Raw genomic sequence first — 18,184 nt, forward strand, 5'->3', positions numbered from 1 at the left:
AATCTGTATTATTTCCTTCCTTCTGCTTGCTTTAGGTTTAATATTCTTTCCTTTTACTATTTTTTTCCCTAGTGGAAGGTTAAGTTATTAATCTAAGTTCTTTTTTAATATAAGTGTTTACAGCTGTACATTTTCTTCTAATGACTGCTTTAGCTATGTCTCATAAGTTTTGTGCTACCATTTTAATTCAGTTCAAAGTATTTTGTAATTTCCCCTTGAATTATAGGGGAAATTACAAAGAAGAATCCCACTGATTCTTCTTTGCCCATTTGTTACTTAGGAACATGTTTAATTTCCACATATTTCTAAATTATAAAGTGATTGCTCCAATGAGCTCCATTCCTATCCCCTCATCTCCACTGTATGGACATACAAATTACAAATGTATACACTATAAACATATCAACACAGTCTTATAAGGATTGCTTTATGCAGTTTTTAAAAATCAGAGAGGATTAGAAAAGTGTTACAAATGAAAATACACTGATACTGTCTTTTATATTTACCTATGTATTTACCTCAACCAGTGTTCTTTATTTCTTCATGTGTATTTAAGTTACTGTTTAATATCCTTTTATTTCAGCTTGAAGTTAAATGTTTTATTATTTCTTCTGGAGCAGACATGCTATCCATGAATTCTCTGATTTTATTTACTTGAGAATGTCTTAATTTCTTCCTCATTTTTCAAGGTTAATTTTGCCAGATGTAGAAGTCTTAGTTGACAATCTTCTATTTCAGCACTTTAAACATGCCATCCCACTGCCTTCTGACCTTGCTGATCCCTAATGAAAAGTCAGATGTTATCTTACTAAAGATAGCTTGCAGATGATAAGTTGCTTTTCTCTTGTTACTTCCGCATTCTTTCATTATCTTGGTTTTCAGCAATTTGACTAAGATGTCTCTAAACATGGATCTCTGTGTGTTGATTCTACATAGAATTTATTGAGCTACTTAGATTACAGTATAATACTTTTTGGTCAAATTTGGGAAGTTTGCGACCATTCCATCTTCAGATAGTCTTTCTACACCTTTTTCTCTCTCCAGTCCTTCTGGGGCCTACATTAGCCATATGTTGGTATGCTTGATGGTGTCCCATTAGAACCAAAAGGCTCTGTTGTTTTTATTTATTCCTTTTTCATTTTCTTTCTCAGACTGGATAATCTCAATTGACCCTTATTCATGATAACTGATTCTTCCTTCTGTCAGTGTAATCTCTTGTTGAGCCCCCCTAGTGAATGTTTTATATTAATTGTTTTACTTTCCAACTGTAGAATTTCGACTTGGTTCATTTTTTGTTTTGTTTTGTTTTAATAAAGTTAAACAGTAAAACAAAAATTCACAAGCTGCCCTGTCCACCCCCACCTCCCTCCCCTACCCGCAGTCTTCAGTGCTGGCTCGCTTTCCTTCACCCGACTCACTCAGACACTGGGTATCTAATTGAAAGAATGAAACTACTCTAAGTATGTGGATCATGATGAAGGGAGGAGGTGAACTGTGTCCACACTGGAGGTTAAACTGAGCAAGTCTGCATTTTCTGGGTTCTGGATGGTTTCCTTTCATTAGCCAAATTGAAAAAAAAAGTTCCCTGCACCAGATGCTTCAAAGCTGAAACCCCCAGGACCACCGAAGAATGTCTTGAAGATATTGTTTGCATGAAAATTACCCATATTCTTGCCCTCTTCATCCAGGTCTTGTTCACTGTCATAGCGAGTCTTTTTCTTGGGATCAGAGAGAATGGTAAAAGCTTCTCTGACTTCCTTGAATTTTTTCTCCTCCTCCTTCTGAACTTCAGCAATGACTCCACTGTGGTGATCTGGATGGTGCATCAAGGCCTGTTTCCGATAAGCCTTCTTGATCTCGTCCTCAGAGGCATTCTTGTCTACTCCAAGAATCTTGTACTAATCTTTCCTCTTACTCTTCTTCAGTTCCAGCTGTGCATTTTTTAGGAGCTGCTTGTGTTCTTTTGTTTTCTCCATCTGATATACTTTTTCACAGTCCCGTACTGCTTCTTCATAGTGTTCTGTGTCCATGTAACACTGACCTCTTCTCAAGTAGGCTTTTATATAAGTGTCATCAAGCTTCACTGCATTTGTGCGGTCTTCTATTGTATCATCTAGTTTCTTAAGCTTGGAATTAACCACACCCCAATGACAGTAGAGTTTAGCATTTGTTCTTATATTATTGGGGTCTATCCCCAGGGCTTCTGTGAACAGTTCACATGCTAGCTTGTAATTTCCTTCTTTAAATGCTTTATTCCCATCTTCTTTCTTTGCTTTAAGTGCTTTGGCATTTCTGCAAGTGATGCAGGCCTTCTCATGGTCAGGAGCCAACCTTAGAGCTTGGACAAAAAAACTGAACCACCTTCTCAGTACAGTCTTCATAATCAAGGTAAAGACTTCGTACATACAGAGCATCGGCATTGGTGGAATCCATTCATAAAATGTCACTGACCACACACTGTGCTTCTGGATAATGACCCAGCATTGCTAAACATTCTGTTTTGAGGGTTTTGAAGTGATGGCAGGCAGGGGCATATTCTAGGACACGGTGCATGCAGAAAACAACCTTCCGAAAATCCCGCTTCTCAAAATCCGTTTCTGCTATTTTCTCATATTCTATGACTGCATTGGCATTCTTGAACTCCTGTTGTGCCTGAGCATTTTTTTGACCCAGTTCTAGGGCTCTCTGGAAATTATGACATGCCACCGTAGCATTCCCTAGAGATAGGTGGCATTTGTCCTCTCGTAGATGTCCCTCACTGACTGCTGTGCATCTCCAAGAGCTTCCCAGAACTTTCTGAGCATCATCAAGGTGGCTGCTCGATTCCTGTAATAGCTAGCATTTTTAGGACGCATATCTCTTTGTTTCCTCGTCATATAGCAGCTCTGGTTCAGTTGCCACCGTTACCACATTGCACTCCAGGGCATCCGCCATCTTACCTCTGGGACCCTCTACCTGGTTCTTTTTTACACTTCCTGTCTTTTTACTGATATTCCTTTTATTGGTGACACATATTTCTCATTTTTATATAAGTTTTCCTTTAGTTCTTTGCATGTATTTATGATAGCTGATTTAAATTCGAGTAAGTTTAATATCTTACTAGAATTCTCAGGGTCAGTTCCTATTGACTGCTTGTTTTTCCCATTGCCTGTGTATGGGTTATACTTTCCTGTTTTTTGGGGTATCTTATAAGTTTTTATTGATTATCTAGACATTTAGAATAATGTACTGTGGCACCTTTAGCAATCCAATTCTCTCTTCCACTAGGGTTTGTTGTCATTGTTATTTGTGTTATTGTTATTTAGTATTTTTTTGACTATTTCTTTAAAGTGTGTATTATTTGTTATGTGGCAATTGATGTGTGCTCAGTTATCTTAGTTGTAAGCTAACAAATAGAGATTTTCTTAAATGTCGTGAACCAGTGAGTCTACCAACATTTGCTGAGAGGCTCTGATGAGCATGTCTTTAATGTTTTGACAAGCAGTCTACCTCTCTGTCTTAGCCTTCACTTCCTGATTATGCGGCGCCTGACAAAGCCCTAAGTTTTACCTCTGACTGGTGTCACTACCTCAGGCAACTGTTATGTTAAACAATTGTTGTTGATTCTTTTCAGCAAATACCATACAGGCTAGGGCTGTTGACAGAGAGTGAGTTCTGAGTTGGGTCAAGTAAAAACAAGTACTGAAACTGGACTTTTCATCATGCTGCAAGCAAGTCAAAGGGTGACAGTTCTCTGGGGCTTTTTAGGAAGCTCCAAACTATTCTGGCTCCTCCGGTGGCTGCTAGACTACTTGATTTCACAGTTACTATAGTTGTGAGACTATTGCTTTTCAAAGCTCCCATGGAGCTGGGGAGAGAGTGATCAGATTATGGCAAGCTAAAAGACTGCAGGGCTCACTGTTTTGACTAAAATTTAGTTGTTTTTTCTTGAATAAACATTTCATGGATTTTTCAAGCCTTTAATTCATTTGCAGAGTTTATATAGCTTTTATAGGGGAGAGGATTTTCAGAAGTCTTTACTCAGACATTTGGAAATCAAGCCCCTCTGCTTCACTTTTGATGATCAAAACAAATAGTTTCCATTTGTATAGTATGCTTGTTTTTACAAAGGACTCTCATGTATTACCTCTTTTTCTTTTTAAATTTTGATTTGTGAAATATTTTAAACATAAAATATAGGGAAAACAATTTATAGTGTATTCTTGTACTCACTATCCATATTTAACAGATGAAATATTTTGCCATATTTGCTTCATTTTTCTCTTTTTATTTTGAAAGAAAGAAATATGTTGATTATTTTTCCTTCTTACCCTCTAAAGAAGTTACTTCTCTTTCGAGGTTCACATTTGTTAATGCTAATCATATTTGCAAACTTTGGTACATCAATGCATAAAAATACATGTGTATTTATCTATATCTGTATACTGTCTTGTGTGTTCTTTAAATGATAGCTTACTTTTATACATTTCTTTTTGAAACTAGCATTTCTTTATCATTTTGACATTTATCCATGCTGATGCATATAAATCTATAGTTTAACAGAATAGTACTTCATTAAATTATCAAATATACTCTATTTATTCAGTCTTATACCGATGACACTTCAGGACAGTTGTGAGTGGTGTGAGCTCTGAAGCCAGAAATCCTGGGCTCTAATCCCTTTTGGGTTACTTTTATTTGTAATTTGGGGAAAATTATTTAACTGCAGTGCCTTGATTTACTCATATGGGTATAACAATAGTACCTACCACATAATTTTTAGGATTAAATTACATAGTACAAATGAAAATCTTAAAAGAGTTCTTGGGAAACAGTAATGCCTTGGCAAGAATTAGTTCCTATTATAAACAATGTTGCAGGAAACACCCTCATACATATCTCATGAAATTTCTGGATAATAAAATATGCAATGTCCAGCTCAAAAGAGTGGTAGCAAGGTGCATTTCCACTAGCTTTTCCCAAATTCTAATCATATATTGATGGAATCAGACAACAAGCCTGGGTCAAGGTATTTGACATGCATATATTCAACAAAAAAATCAGTGTCCAGAACGCACATTTACTGAAACCTTCTGTAAGTTTACAAGAAAAAATATTCCCATTAAAAAATGGGAAAATAAATGTGAATAGAAAATTCACTGGAAAAGAAACTCCCATGACCAATAGAGTCAATAGAAAATTCACTGAAAAAGAAACTCCCATGACCAATAGAGTCAGAGAGGTTAATTGACTAACTGGTAGTTAGAAACCTTGTAAGTAAGTGATCCAAAGTAGCTTTAATGCACATTTCCCAAGTCCACACGCAGACTTTCTCCACTACTCCACTTTTTTTCCAATTAATCCTCCAATTACTGAATCTCTTCTTCTCTAAGCGATGTGTAACAGCAGCGTGTTCCTCCTGCTTTTGGAGTGTCCTTTTATTTAAACAAAAACATTTTTTCTAGGAAGATTTCTCTAAGCTGAAATTAGCTAGAGCAACTTGGAACACATGGTGTGTTATCTACGGATGTGTGCATGCGTTTAGAAAATCTGTGTAGTTGTTTCTACAAATGTATGAATGTAACAGGTGTCCAGGCACACATGTGTTTTTCATAGCTACTGCTTGCAAAAGAGTTGATGGAAGCGATCTCCTTTCAGAATAGCAACAGAGCTAACACAGCTATTCACTACAATTCATATTTACCGAAATGAAACAGGAATTTGGCAACTTGAAGTGGAGTTACCAGAGGTTGGTATGCTCATGGTCTTCTAAAATATATGAGGGAAAAACATTTCCTATCCAATCTTTGACATTCTATGTTCCAAAAGATTTTTTATTTTAACCCCAGTCTTAATAGCCCTTCAGTATCAAAATTAAGTGTGTTTTCCTCTAAAAGACCAGTGAAACTTAAGGTTGCCCTGGGGTCTCGGTAGCCAGTGCATCTTCTATAAGTGGCTTGATTGCAGTCTGTAGAGAGGAGTGCTGGGAAAGATGTGTTTGACCAAGGCTATACATTACAGTCCAATTAATGTGAAGATCACTACATGAGTCTTTAACTTTATCTAGTAACTGTTGTAATCTCTAATGGAGACCATAGAGAGAGCAGAGGGACATTTAGAATCCACTCTCTCTGCCAGGCACTAAGGGGAATGGCTTTGGTTGTATACCGTTGTATACACCAGGGCAGCTTCTCTCAAATTTTCTGTCCCCCAAATGCCTCTCTTACTCTTACCATCTTAATTAAGAATTATAAACAAAAGCCAGAACCTTCAAGGTACATGTGAATATGGGCATTACCAAGTATAGCAGTAGTTCCTAGCAAGGGCTCTGGAGTGAGAGACCTTGGTGAGAATTTCAGGCTATTTGAGTTGGGTTATTAAAACCCTCTAAGCCTCAGGTTCATCAGTCAATAACGGGAATGAGAATTGTATCCCTTTCATAAAATTATTAGAATGATTAAATAGCCTCTGGGTTTAAAGAATCCTGAGTCCTAAGCAATTTGTACACATTTGCTTTTATTACACTGTTATTGAATATTAAAGAAAAATAAAGCTCTGAGTGTGTCCCAAAGTCAGGACATCCAAGGTAACTCACCATGGTTATTCATTGTGTGGTCTTCTAATGTCAGCTTTTTAGTCGTTTTCTTTGCTGCCTTGATTCCTCTGTGGTCATTGAGCATTTTCTAGGTCCACTTGAGCTCAACTCTCTCTCTGTGATAAAAGCTTTAGTATAGGAATTTTTTGACTTCCACCATGGAAGGACTGGCCTGTTCAACCCTTCTCTTGTGAGTGCTACTTGTCAATACTGCCTTCTATCAGTGTTTCCTCATGTCTCCCTTTCTTAAAGGTTTACCTCTGGTTTCTTCATGCCTCTGTCTCACAGATCCTCTCTGAGCTTTTTAAACACCCCCACTGGATACATATCAGATTCTACTGAGAATAGGGGGAGAATGTCTACTACCTCATACCAGAGGACTTAGTCAATTTCCTTTCTCGATATCTCACCCTTTGAGAACAGGGTCTTCCTTTCTCTGATACCTTCAAGGTCAAAAGTGGAATAGAAGATTTAAACCAGCCTCCATATCATGAATTACAGGATATTATACACTCTCTGTTTCTCACTATAGCACAGATATATATATATATATATATATATATATATATATATATATATATATACACACATGTATACCTATGTTCTGGTACTAAGGAGACTATTCAGTGGGCTGCCACACCTAGACATTTTAGCTAAATTTGGAGCAGTGCCTAAAAAGAATTAATATTATGCTGACCAAAAATCAGGTGTGTTTGTTCAAAATCTTTTTATGTCAGGTTTATCATTATTGCAACTCTATACTTTAATTAATGAATATGTAAATGGATGAAATATGAGCGTGAGTTGTTGCTACTATAAAAATTAAATTGATAGTTTGGGAGAGACACGATAAAAGAAAATTACTGTCTTAGTCATTGTCTTCAGGCTACTATGACAAAAATCCCACAGACTGGGTGGCTTAAACAGCAAACATTTATTCCTCACAGTTCTGGAGGCTGGGAAATCCACAATCAAGGTGCTGGACAATTTGGTTCTTGTAAGAGCCTTCTTCCTAATTTGCAGATGGTTGCCTTCTTGTAATCTCTTCACATGATGACAAAAGAGAGGTCTATTCTTTTTCTCTTCTTATAAGGACACGAATCCCATCATGAGTGCTTCAACCTAATTACCTCCCGAAGGCCCCACCTCTAGTACCATGATATTAGGGGTTAGGGCTTCAATATATGAATCTGAGAGGGTTACAAACACACAGTTCATAACAATCATCAAAAATATTTGTCACTGGAGCTTCCCTGGTGGTGCAGTCTTTGAGAGTCCACCTGCCAATACAGGGGACACGGGTTCGCTTCCCGGTCCGGGAAGATCCCACATGCCACGGAGTGGCTAGGCCTGTGAACCATGGCCATTGACCCTGCACGTCCGGAGCCTGTGCTCCACAACGGGAGAGGCCACAACAGTGAGAGGTCCGCGTACTGCAAAAAAAAAAAAAAAAAATTTGTTGGGAATTAAGTATGGGTGATAAAACTAATGTGAAATAACAACAAAAACCATGTAAGACAGTGCGCTTAACTTGCTGAGCAAGTGCCATGTTACTGCACTTGCTACACACCATTTTAAAGAATTGAAGATCATTGCTGATATATTATAGATGTGGCTTGTGATCTTCATGAATTGGGTAATTTCCATAATTTAAAATAAATAATTTAAATTGTGCATACTTATTTTTAGGATTATTTGTTTTAAATAACTTTTAAAAAGTCTTAACCCTGTAGTCAGAGAAAAGACGTGTATAAAGTTCAGAAATAGTTTAGAACTTTGAGGGGCATTCTAGGGTATGACCCCCATCAGGATAGATCCTCCTGTGCTATCTCCCCTGTCTTCCCCACTAAGCCAAAAAACCATGTCAGAGGAGAGAGCTATAAGGTTCAGAGACATAAACCAAAGAAAATATTTGTTATGTCATCATTCTCCATTTTGTTAGAACTAAACAAAGAACCAAAAATAAAAGGCAATAAAATTACATGAAAAATAGCCTTTATTTACATTTGTTTAGTGTTCAAGGTAAAAGGTGACCTGTGAAGATTCCAAAGAGGCCCTCTGATATACTTTCAAGGACTTTACTGAGAGTCAAAACCAAGGATGACCCTGATCTTTTACTATGTGAAACTTTCTTTTGCAATTCATGAAACTCAGAGACAGAAAACCAAAGAACAGAGGCAAAGAAGATGGGGTGAAACACCAGGAGAAACTAGGAGAAGCAAAAAGTAAAGGAAGTCAAGAGAACAGAGCAGAATTTTCTGAGGGGAAACACTCTTAATACACATGTGTATTTATAAATTCACAAATAAATAATTATGAAGCTAACATTGAATGGGAGTTTACCATATGCTGTCTTATAATTTCTTGCTGTATAAGAAATTATTTCCTTGAGTGAAAGAAGAAGGTTTACCTTTAATTCATGTGTTTCTGAAAGCCTACCTCATCCATGACAAGGAGTAGACTTATGTTAACTGTATCAATCAAGGTAAAAATTTCATAAATTGCAAAAGAAATTTTGGCTTGGTAAAGGATCAGGGACACTCTGGGCTTGACACTCAGTAAAGTCCTTGAAAGTGTATCAGAGGGCTTCTTTGGAATCTTCACAGGATCACCTCCTACCTCAAACAAATAAAGCAAATAATGGTAAATAAAGCCTAAGTAAATAAAGGCTATTTCTTATGTAACTTCACTGCTTTTTTTTAAAGTTCTTTAAGACTATAACAAAATTGAGAATGATGACTTAACAAATATGAAATTTTTTTTATATTCTCTAATACATCATGAATTGATAAAGTAAATGTATGTATAATGTTAAAAATGAAAAAGTAACTTCATCATACTGTTTACAATGAAAAATTACAAATATAAATAATTTAGGGTCCATATGGATTAAAGGTGATTTATATAAATTGCTTGACATATAGAAGGTGCTCCATAATGTTAAGTATTATTATTGCAAGGGTTTTGCAAGCTTCGTTTTATTCTCTTGGGAGACGTACACATATTTTTTGTATTATTTATATGGAAAAATATTTTCCCAGTACCAAGTGTCCAATTTATAAATGAATTTTTAGGCTAACACATTTGAATATTGTACATTATCTTCACTAATAGATATAGAAGCTCAACCTGATAATGGTAGGAGAAAAAACAATGCCAGGGTCTTACTATTTACATCATCCTTTTGTTTCTGCCTGTTTCCAAGGTGGCCCAAATTGAAAGTTGAGAGAAATGTTGTCAATTCTATGTTGACCAAAAGAGAAAGTTTCTTCCAAATCATTTTATTTAAAAGGTGCCTGGAAGTTATGAGTGCAAATAAGAAAGACCAAAAGAAAATAACAGAGTAAAAAATGATCTCCACAATTTTGTATTTAGAAATAAAAATATTTAACCAGACAAATGCTTAAAGATGAAATCATGTTAACATTTATTGTAATTTTTTTAAAATAGCAAAACAAATTTAAATGCCCAGCTCTGGGGGGACAAGTAAGTCTGATGGTGGTACATGTGTATAATCTAATACTCAGCAGCTGTTAAAATGATAGAAAATTGCTATTTCCTACTATTTCCTATTTCTTGCAATTGCCACATGATTATGCTAATTTATAAGCTGAGTGTGCATGTGTGTGTGTGTGTGTGTGCATCTAGAAAGCCAAAGACAAAATGTTCACAGTCATCAGTTCCTGATATTTAGTGACTCCCAAAAGAAATTAATTTTTCTACCAATATTTTCTGTTTTCTATATTGATCCTCTAAACTACAATTACAAAAGGAGTTTCATGGTTATGCTTTATTTCTCATTGGTGTATGTTTTCTTTTTCCTGGGGTTCTTAGAAACATTAATCTAAGGAAAAATCTAGAAGATGAGCCAAGGCATAGTTTCATAACTAATTTCTAGGCCCTGACAGAGAGCCTCCTTCCACATAGCTGTCAGCAAATCAAACTCTCCACTGATGATAATGTATTAAATAAAAGCTGCTTTTTAAAATTACAACTACAGCATAAAAGAAAAGATGGGTTTCATATGGATTTTTAATTTTTTTCCAGATCATTTCCAAACTTTCTTGTGAATTTCTTGCACCAAAAGAGCCTAGCTCAATTTCAAGTACCCCAACACTATCCCGTGCACCCCACCTCGGGAGCACACAGCTCATCTCAGCCATCAAGACTGGTTTCCCAGGGAACTGTGGGATCTCTGATCCCTGCCTGAAGACCATAGGACACCACCCTAAGCTGCCCAGAAACGCTGGGAATGTAAATGGGAGTCTGACCCAGACAGGTGCTCTGCCTCTATGGGTTCTGCTCCCTCTCATTAGGCTCCAGAATAGTCTGTGGAAAGTCCCCTTGTCCTCTGCTCCAGCTTGGGTATGCCATCTGCCCTCCTCTGAGACATGGTGGCCCCAACCAGATTTAGATGCATTAATACCATGTGCTGTTAATGGCTGGTGTCTGAAGGACACACTGCTCATCTCTCCCCAGCCCTGCTTTGTTATCTCTGACAACCACTCGAGGCTGGAAGAGACCTTATGTCACTTACACTCAGAGCCAGCCCAGCAGCTAAGTATGTTCTCACTGGGGACATCAATCTCCGATGCCAAAGTCTGTAGATTTGCATTGCAAATAGCCTACTGTGGTGACATTTCACCACTAGGAGCAGAACCTGAGGCATCCTCCCTGGCTAGAACCATAGAGGGAGAAACCCACTTTGTAGTCAAATTAAGTGAGGAAGAAAGGCAAGAAGCAGATGGGAAGAAATTGGACCACTTTCCTTTATTTTAAACTGCAGTATAGTTGATTTACAATTTGTGTTAGTTTCAGGTGTCCAGCAAGACAGGAACACAACCACACCCATATATATATATTTAGTATATATACTTAGAGTGTGTGTATGTATGTGTGTGTATATATATATATATATATATATATATATATATATATATATATATACTTTCTCAGATTCTTTTCCCTTATAGGTTAGTACAAAATATTGAGTATAATTCTCTGTGTTATATAGTAGGTCTTTTTTGGTTATCTCTCTTATATACAGTAATGTGTATATATTAAGCCCAAACTCCAATTTATCCCTTCCCCCACCTTTCTCCTTTGGTAACCATATGGAATCTTAAAAAAATGATACAAATGAACTTATATACAAAATAGAAATGGACCGCTTGCCTTCTGAATGACACAAAGAATATTGATTTTTAAAATTTTGGGGTCCTCGTTCTTTTCAGATCATGAGCTGTTTCTTCCAGGACTTAGACGAGCCCTAAGAATCCCATTTCCCACCCATACCTGACACCTGATGCCCTACGCATGGCCTGTGAATGGCCTTTCCCTGACCCATGTCTTCTGGAAAGTTATTTCTTGGTTTGTTTTCTTCAGTTCTTATGTGTCATTCAGATCTCATACTACTTTGATTCTCTAGCATTTTCCATCTTTAACAAGGACTCATCTTTGAGAATTAAATAGGTTAGTGTATCAAAAAGACTTTGCACTTGATGCATCTTAGCTATTACTGTATTGTTATTTGGGATAATTACTCTTCCAGGGTGTTGTATTGAAAAACCTCACTTTGACATCAGAAAAATCTAGGCACTGATGTTAGCTCTACTGCTTTCTAATTTTATGACTTCAGACCAATTTCTTAGCTTCTCCAACAGGACTACACATACATAAAGTGGGGATAATAAGAACACTTACCTTCTAATGTTGTAAGAATTAAATGGGATAATGATTCTGAGCATAGAGGTTTAGCCCAATGATTGGCAAATAATAAGGCCTGATTAAGAATTTGATAGTACTGTTATGTAATTATACACTGAGCTGCTAGCCAGAGTCATAGTTGTGGATGTGGAGTAAGATGGGCCTGGTTTGGATTCCAGACCTGCCACTAACTTGTTGTTTATGTCTGAGAAATTTATTTAAAACTTCAGAAGCTAAATTTTTCATCTGAAAAGTACAGACATTAAATCATACTTGATAGTCATTTTGAATATTAAATGAGATATATGGGTTTGGCAGCTAGTAACATTTATTATTCATTCTTATATTACACAAAATAGTACAAACTGTTCTATAGTTTGGGTACCAGCTGCAGTTTACCCATTTTTTTCTTATTAGAGCTCTTGTCCTATTAGAGTTGTTGTAACACTGTGATCCAGGAACCTATCAGAATCCCTGACATCCTTTTAGGGATTTGTGAGTCCAATATTATTTTTCATAAGACTAAAACATGATTTGCCTTTTCCACTCTCCTTTCCTCAAAATCGTACAGTGGCATTTTCCAGAAGCTACAGGATATGGGATGACATCAACACTCTGATGGTAATATGTGATACAGTCTTTTAAAAATAAATTTCATGAATAAATATTTTAAGCTTTTTTTCCTTCTAATTCCTAATATAGAGAATATTGAAAGATATAATCCATACTAACAAAATCTCTTGGAGGCCCCTCAATAATTTTTAAGAGTATAAAAGTGTTCTGAAACTAAATTTTTGAAAATCCCTGTCGGGGGCGTGAGCCACAGCTAGCAGCACGGGCACCAGAAATAGGCATGAGATAATAAGGCTGCTGCTCTAACCACCGAGAATACTGTGGGCAAGCACAGGTCACTAACCACACCTCCCCTCTCAGGAGCCTGTGCAGTCCACCACTGCCAGGGTCCCATGATCCAGGGACAGGGAGAACACACAGTGCACCTCAGGCTGGTGCAATGTCAGGCTGGCCTCTGCTGCCCTAGGCTCACCCGCATTCCGTACCACACCCTGCCCCCAGCTTGAGTGAGCCAGAGAACCCTAATCAGCTTCTACTTTAACCCCATCCTATCTGGGTGAAGAACAGATGCCCTCAGGCGACCTACACACAGAGGTGGGGCCAAATTCAAAGCTGAACCCCAGGATCTGTGTGAACAAAGAAGAGAAAGGGAAATTTCTCCCAGCAGCCTCAGGAGCGGTGGATTAAAACTCCATGATCAATTGGATGTACCCTGCATCTGTGGAATACCTGAATAGAAAATGAATCATCCTAAATTTCAGGCAGTGGACTTTGGGAGCAACTATAGACTTGGGGTTTGCTTTCTGCATCTAATTTATTTCTGGTTTTATGTTTATATTAGTTTACTATTTAGAGCTTATTATCAGTCGTAGCTTTGTTTATTGATTTGGTTTCTCTCTTCCTTTTTTAAAAAAATAATATATATATACTTTTATTCCTTTTTCTCTTGGTGTGTGTGTGTATGTGTATGCTATGTTGTGTGATTTTGTCTGTATAGCTTTGCTTTTACCATTTGTCCTAGGATTCTGTTTGTTTTTTTTGTTTTTTTTTTTTTTTTGGAGAGTTTTTAGTGCTTGTTAGCATTGGTGGATTTGTTCTTTAGTTTGGTAGATCTCTTATTTCTTTCTCTCTTTCTTTTCTTTTTATTACTTTTTTATTTTTAATATTTTTTTCTGTTTTAATTAATTTTATTTATTTATTTATTATTTCTTTCTTTATTTCTCCCTTTTCTTCTGAGCTGTGTGGCTGACAGGGTCTTGGTGCTCTGGCCGGGTGTCAGGCCTCACCCTTTGAGGTGGGAGAGCTGAATTCAGGACACTGGAACACCAGAGACCTCCCAGCCCCATGTAATATCAAACAGCAAAAGATCTCCTAGAGATCTCCATCTCAGCGCTAAGACCCAGCTCCACTCAATGACCAGAGAGATACAGTGTTGGACAACTTACGCAAAACAACCAGCAAGACAGGAACACAACCACACCCATTAGCAGAGAGGCTGTCTAAAATAATAATAAATTCACAGAAACCCCATAACACACCAATGAACATGGTCTTTCCCACCAAAAATACAAGATCCAGCATCATAAACCAGAATACAGGCACAAGTCACCTCCACCAGGAAGCCTATACAAGCCACTGAACCAAACTTACTCACTGGGAGCAGGCATCAAAAAACAACGGGAGCTACAAACTTGCAGCCTGTAAAAAGGAGACCCCAAACATACACAGCAGATGAATGAGCAAGGTAAAAACCCACAAGGCCAAACAAATGAAGAGGAAATAGGCAGTCGATCTGAAAAAGAATTCATAGTAATGATGGTAAAGGTGATCCAAAATCTTGGAAATAGAATGGAGAAAATAAAAGAAACATATAACAGGGTTTTAGAAGAACTAAAGAGCAAACAAACAGTGATGAAAAACAGAATAAATGAAATCAAAAATTCTCCAGAAGGAATCAATAGCAAAATAACAGAGAGAACAGACAAGTGACCCGGAAGATAAAATAGTGAAATAACTACCGCAGAGCAGAATAAAGAAAAAAGACTGAAAAGAATTGAGTACAATCTCAGAGACCTCTGTGACAACATAAAACACACCAACATTCAAATTATAGGTGTCCCAGAAGAAGATAAAAAGAAAATAACTGAGAAAATACTCGAAGAGATTATAGTTGAAAACTTCCCTAATATGGGAAAGGAAATAGTCAATCAAGTCCAGAAGTGCAGAGAGTCCCATACAGGATAAATCCAAGGAGAAACACACCAAGACACCTATTAATCAAATTATCAAAAAATAAACAGAAAGAAAAAAATATAAAAAGCAACAAGGGAAAAGCAACAATTAACATACAAGAGAATCCCCATAAGGTTAACAGCTGATCTTTCAGCAGAAATACTGAAAGCCAGAACAGAGTGACAGGACATTTTTAAAGAGATCAAAGGGAAAAACCTACAACCAAGATTACTCTACCAAGCAAGAATCTCATTCAGATTTGACAGAGAAATTAAAACCTTTACAGACAAGCAAAAGCTAAGAGAATTCAGTACCACCAAACCAGCTTCACAACAAATGCAAGAGGAACTTTTCTAGACAGGAAACAAGAGACAAGGAAAAGACTTAAAATAGCAAACACAGAACAATTAAAAAATGGGAATAAGGACAAACATATCAACAGCTCCCTCAAATGTAAATAGATGAAATGCTCCAACCAAAAGTCATAGAATGGCTGAATGGATAAAAAAAAAAAGACCTGTTTATATGTGGTCTTCAGGAGACCGACTTCAGACCTAGGGACACATACAGACTGAAAGTGAGGGGATGGAAAAAGATACTGCATGCAACTGGAAATCAAAAGAAAGCTGGAGTAGTAATTCTCATATCAGACAAAAGAGACTTTAAAATAAAGACTATTATAAGAGACAAAGAAGGGCAGTATCTAATGATCAAGGGATCAATCCAAGAAGAAGATATAACAATTGTAAATATTTATGCACCCAATATTGGAGCACCTCAATACATAAGGCAAGTACTAATAGCCATAAAAGGGGAAATCCACTGTAACACAATCATAGTAGGGGACTTTAACACCCCACTTTCCCCAATGGACAGATCATCCAAAATGAAAATAAATAAGGAAACACAAGCTTAAAATGACACATTAAACAAGATGGACTTAATTGATATTACAGGACATTCCATCCAAAAACAGCAGATTACACTTTCTTCTCAAGTGCTCATGGAACATTCTCCAGGATAGATCATATCTTGAGTCACAAATAAAGCACTGGTAAATTTAAGAAAATTGACATCATATCAAGTATCTTTTCTGAACAAAACACTGTGAGACTAGATATCAAATACAGGAAAAAAATCTGTAAAAAATACACACACGGAAGTGACACAATACACTACTAAATAACAAAGAGATCACTGAAGAAATGAAAGAGGAACTCAAAAATACCTAGAAATAAAAGACAATGAAAACACGACAACCTAAAACCTGTGGGATGCAGCAAAAGCAGTTCTAAGTGGGAAGTATATAGCAATATAATCCTACATCAAGAAACAAGAAACATCTCAAATAAACAACCTAACCTTATACCTAAAGCAATTAGAGAAAGAAGAACAAAAAACCCCAAAGTTAGCAGAAGGAAAGAAATCATAAAGATCAGAGCAGACATAAATGAAAAAGAAATGAAGGAAATGAAAGCAAGGAACAATAAAACTAAAAGCTGGTTCTTTGAGAAGATAAACATAATTGATTAACCATTAGCCAGATTCATTAAGAAAAAAGGGAGAAGACTCAAATCAATAGAATTAGATATGAAAAAGGAGAAGTAACAACTGACACTGCATAAATACAAAGGATCATGAGCGATTACTACAAGCAGCTATATGTCAATAAAATGGACAACCTGGGAAACTTCTGAGACTGAACAAGGAAATGATAGAAAATATAAACAGAACAATCACAAGCACTGACATTGAAACTGTGATTGATTAAAAGCTACTAACAAACAAAAGTCCAGGACCACATAGCTTCACAGGTGAATTCTATCAAACATTTAGAGAAGAGCTAACACCAATCTTTCTCAAACTCTTCCAAAATATAGCAGAGGGAGGAACACTACCAACCCATTCTATGAGGCCACCATCATCCTGATACCAAAACCAGACAAAGATGTCACAATGAAAGAAAACTACAGGCCAATATCACAGATGGACATAGATGCAAAAACCCTCAACAAAATACTAGCAAACAGAGTCCAATAACACATTAAAAGGATCATACACCATGATCAAGTAGGGTTTATACCAGGAATTCAAGAATTCTTCAATATATGCAAATTAAACAATGTGATACTCGATATTAACAAATTGGAGGAGAAAAACCATAAGACCATCTCAATAGATGCAGAAAAGCTTTCAACAAATCTCAACACACATTTATGATAAAAAACCTCCAGAAGTTGGGCATAAAGGCAGCTTAACTCAACATAATAAAGGCCATATATGACAAACCCACAGCCAGCGTTGTTCTCAATGTTTAAAATCTGAAACCATTTCCATTAAGATCAGGAACAATACAAAGTAGTCCACTCTCAGCACTATTATTCAACACAGTTTTGGAAGTTTTTGCCACAGCAATCAGAGAAGAAAAAGAAATAAAAGGACTTCAAATCAGAAAAGAAGAAGTAAAACTGTCAAAGTGTGCATGATACTATACATAGAGAATCCTAAAGACACTACCAGAAAACTACTAGAGCTAATCAATGAATTTGGTAAAGTAGCAGGATAGAAAACTAGTGCACAGAAATCTCTTGCACTCTGCCGATACACTAATGATGAAAAATCTGAAAGAGAAATTAAGGAAACACTCCCATTTACCACTGCAACTGAAAGAATTAAATACCTAGGAATAAACTTACCTAAGGAGACAAAAAACCTGTATGAAGAAAACTATAAGACACTGATGAAAGAAATTAAAGATGATACAAACAGATGGAGAGATATACCATGTTCTTGGATTGGAAGAATCAACCTCGTGAAAATGACTAAACTACCCAAAGCAATCTGCAGATTCAATGCAATCCCTATCAAACAACCAGTGGCATTTTTCACAGAACTAGAACAAAATAATTCATAATTTGCATGAAAACACAAAAGACTCCGAATAGCCAAAGCAATCTTGAGAAAGAAAAACAGAGCTGGAGGAATCATGCTCCCAGACTTCAGACTATACTACAAAGATACAGTCATCAAGGCAGTATGGTACTGACACAAAAACAGAAATATAGATCAATGGAACAGGATAGAAAGCCCAGAGATAAA

General features: G+C 36.6%; 1 pseudogene; it reads right to left on the bottom strand.

Moving 5' to 3' along the window:
• Positions 1–1,559: 1,559 nt before the first annotated feature.
• LOC136119030 (dnaJ homolog subfamily C member 7 pseudogene) lies at positions 1,560–2,934 on the bottom strand (annotated as a pseudogene).
• Between the last annotated feature and the right edge of the window lie 15,250 nt (positions 2,935–18,184).

The sequence above is a fragment of the Phocoena phocoena genome, chromosome 2, assembly GCF_963924675.1.
Source record: "Phocoena phocoena chromosome 2, mPhoPho1.1, whole genome shotgun sequence".
Classification (NCBI taxonomy): Eukaryota; Metazoa; Chordata; class Mammalia; order Artiodactyla; family Phocoenidae; genus Phocoena; species Phocoena phocoena.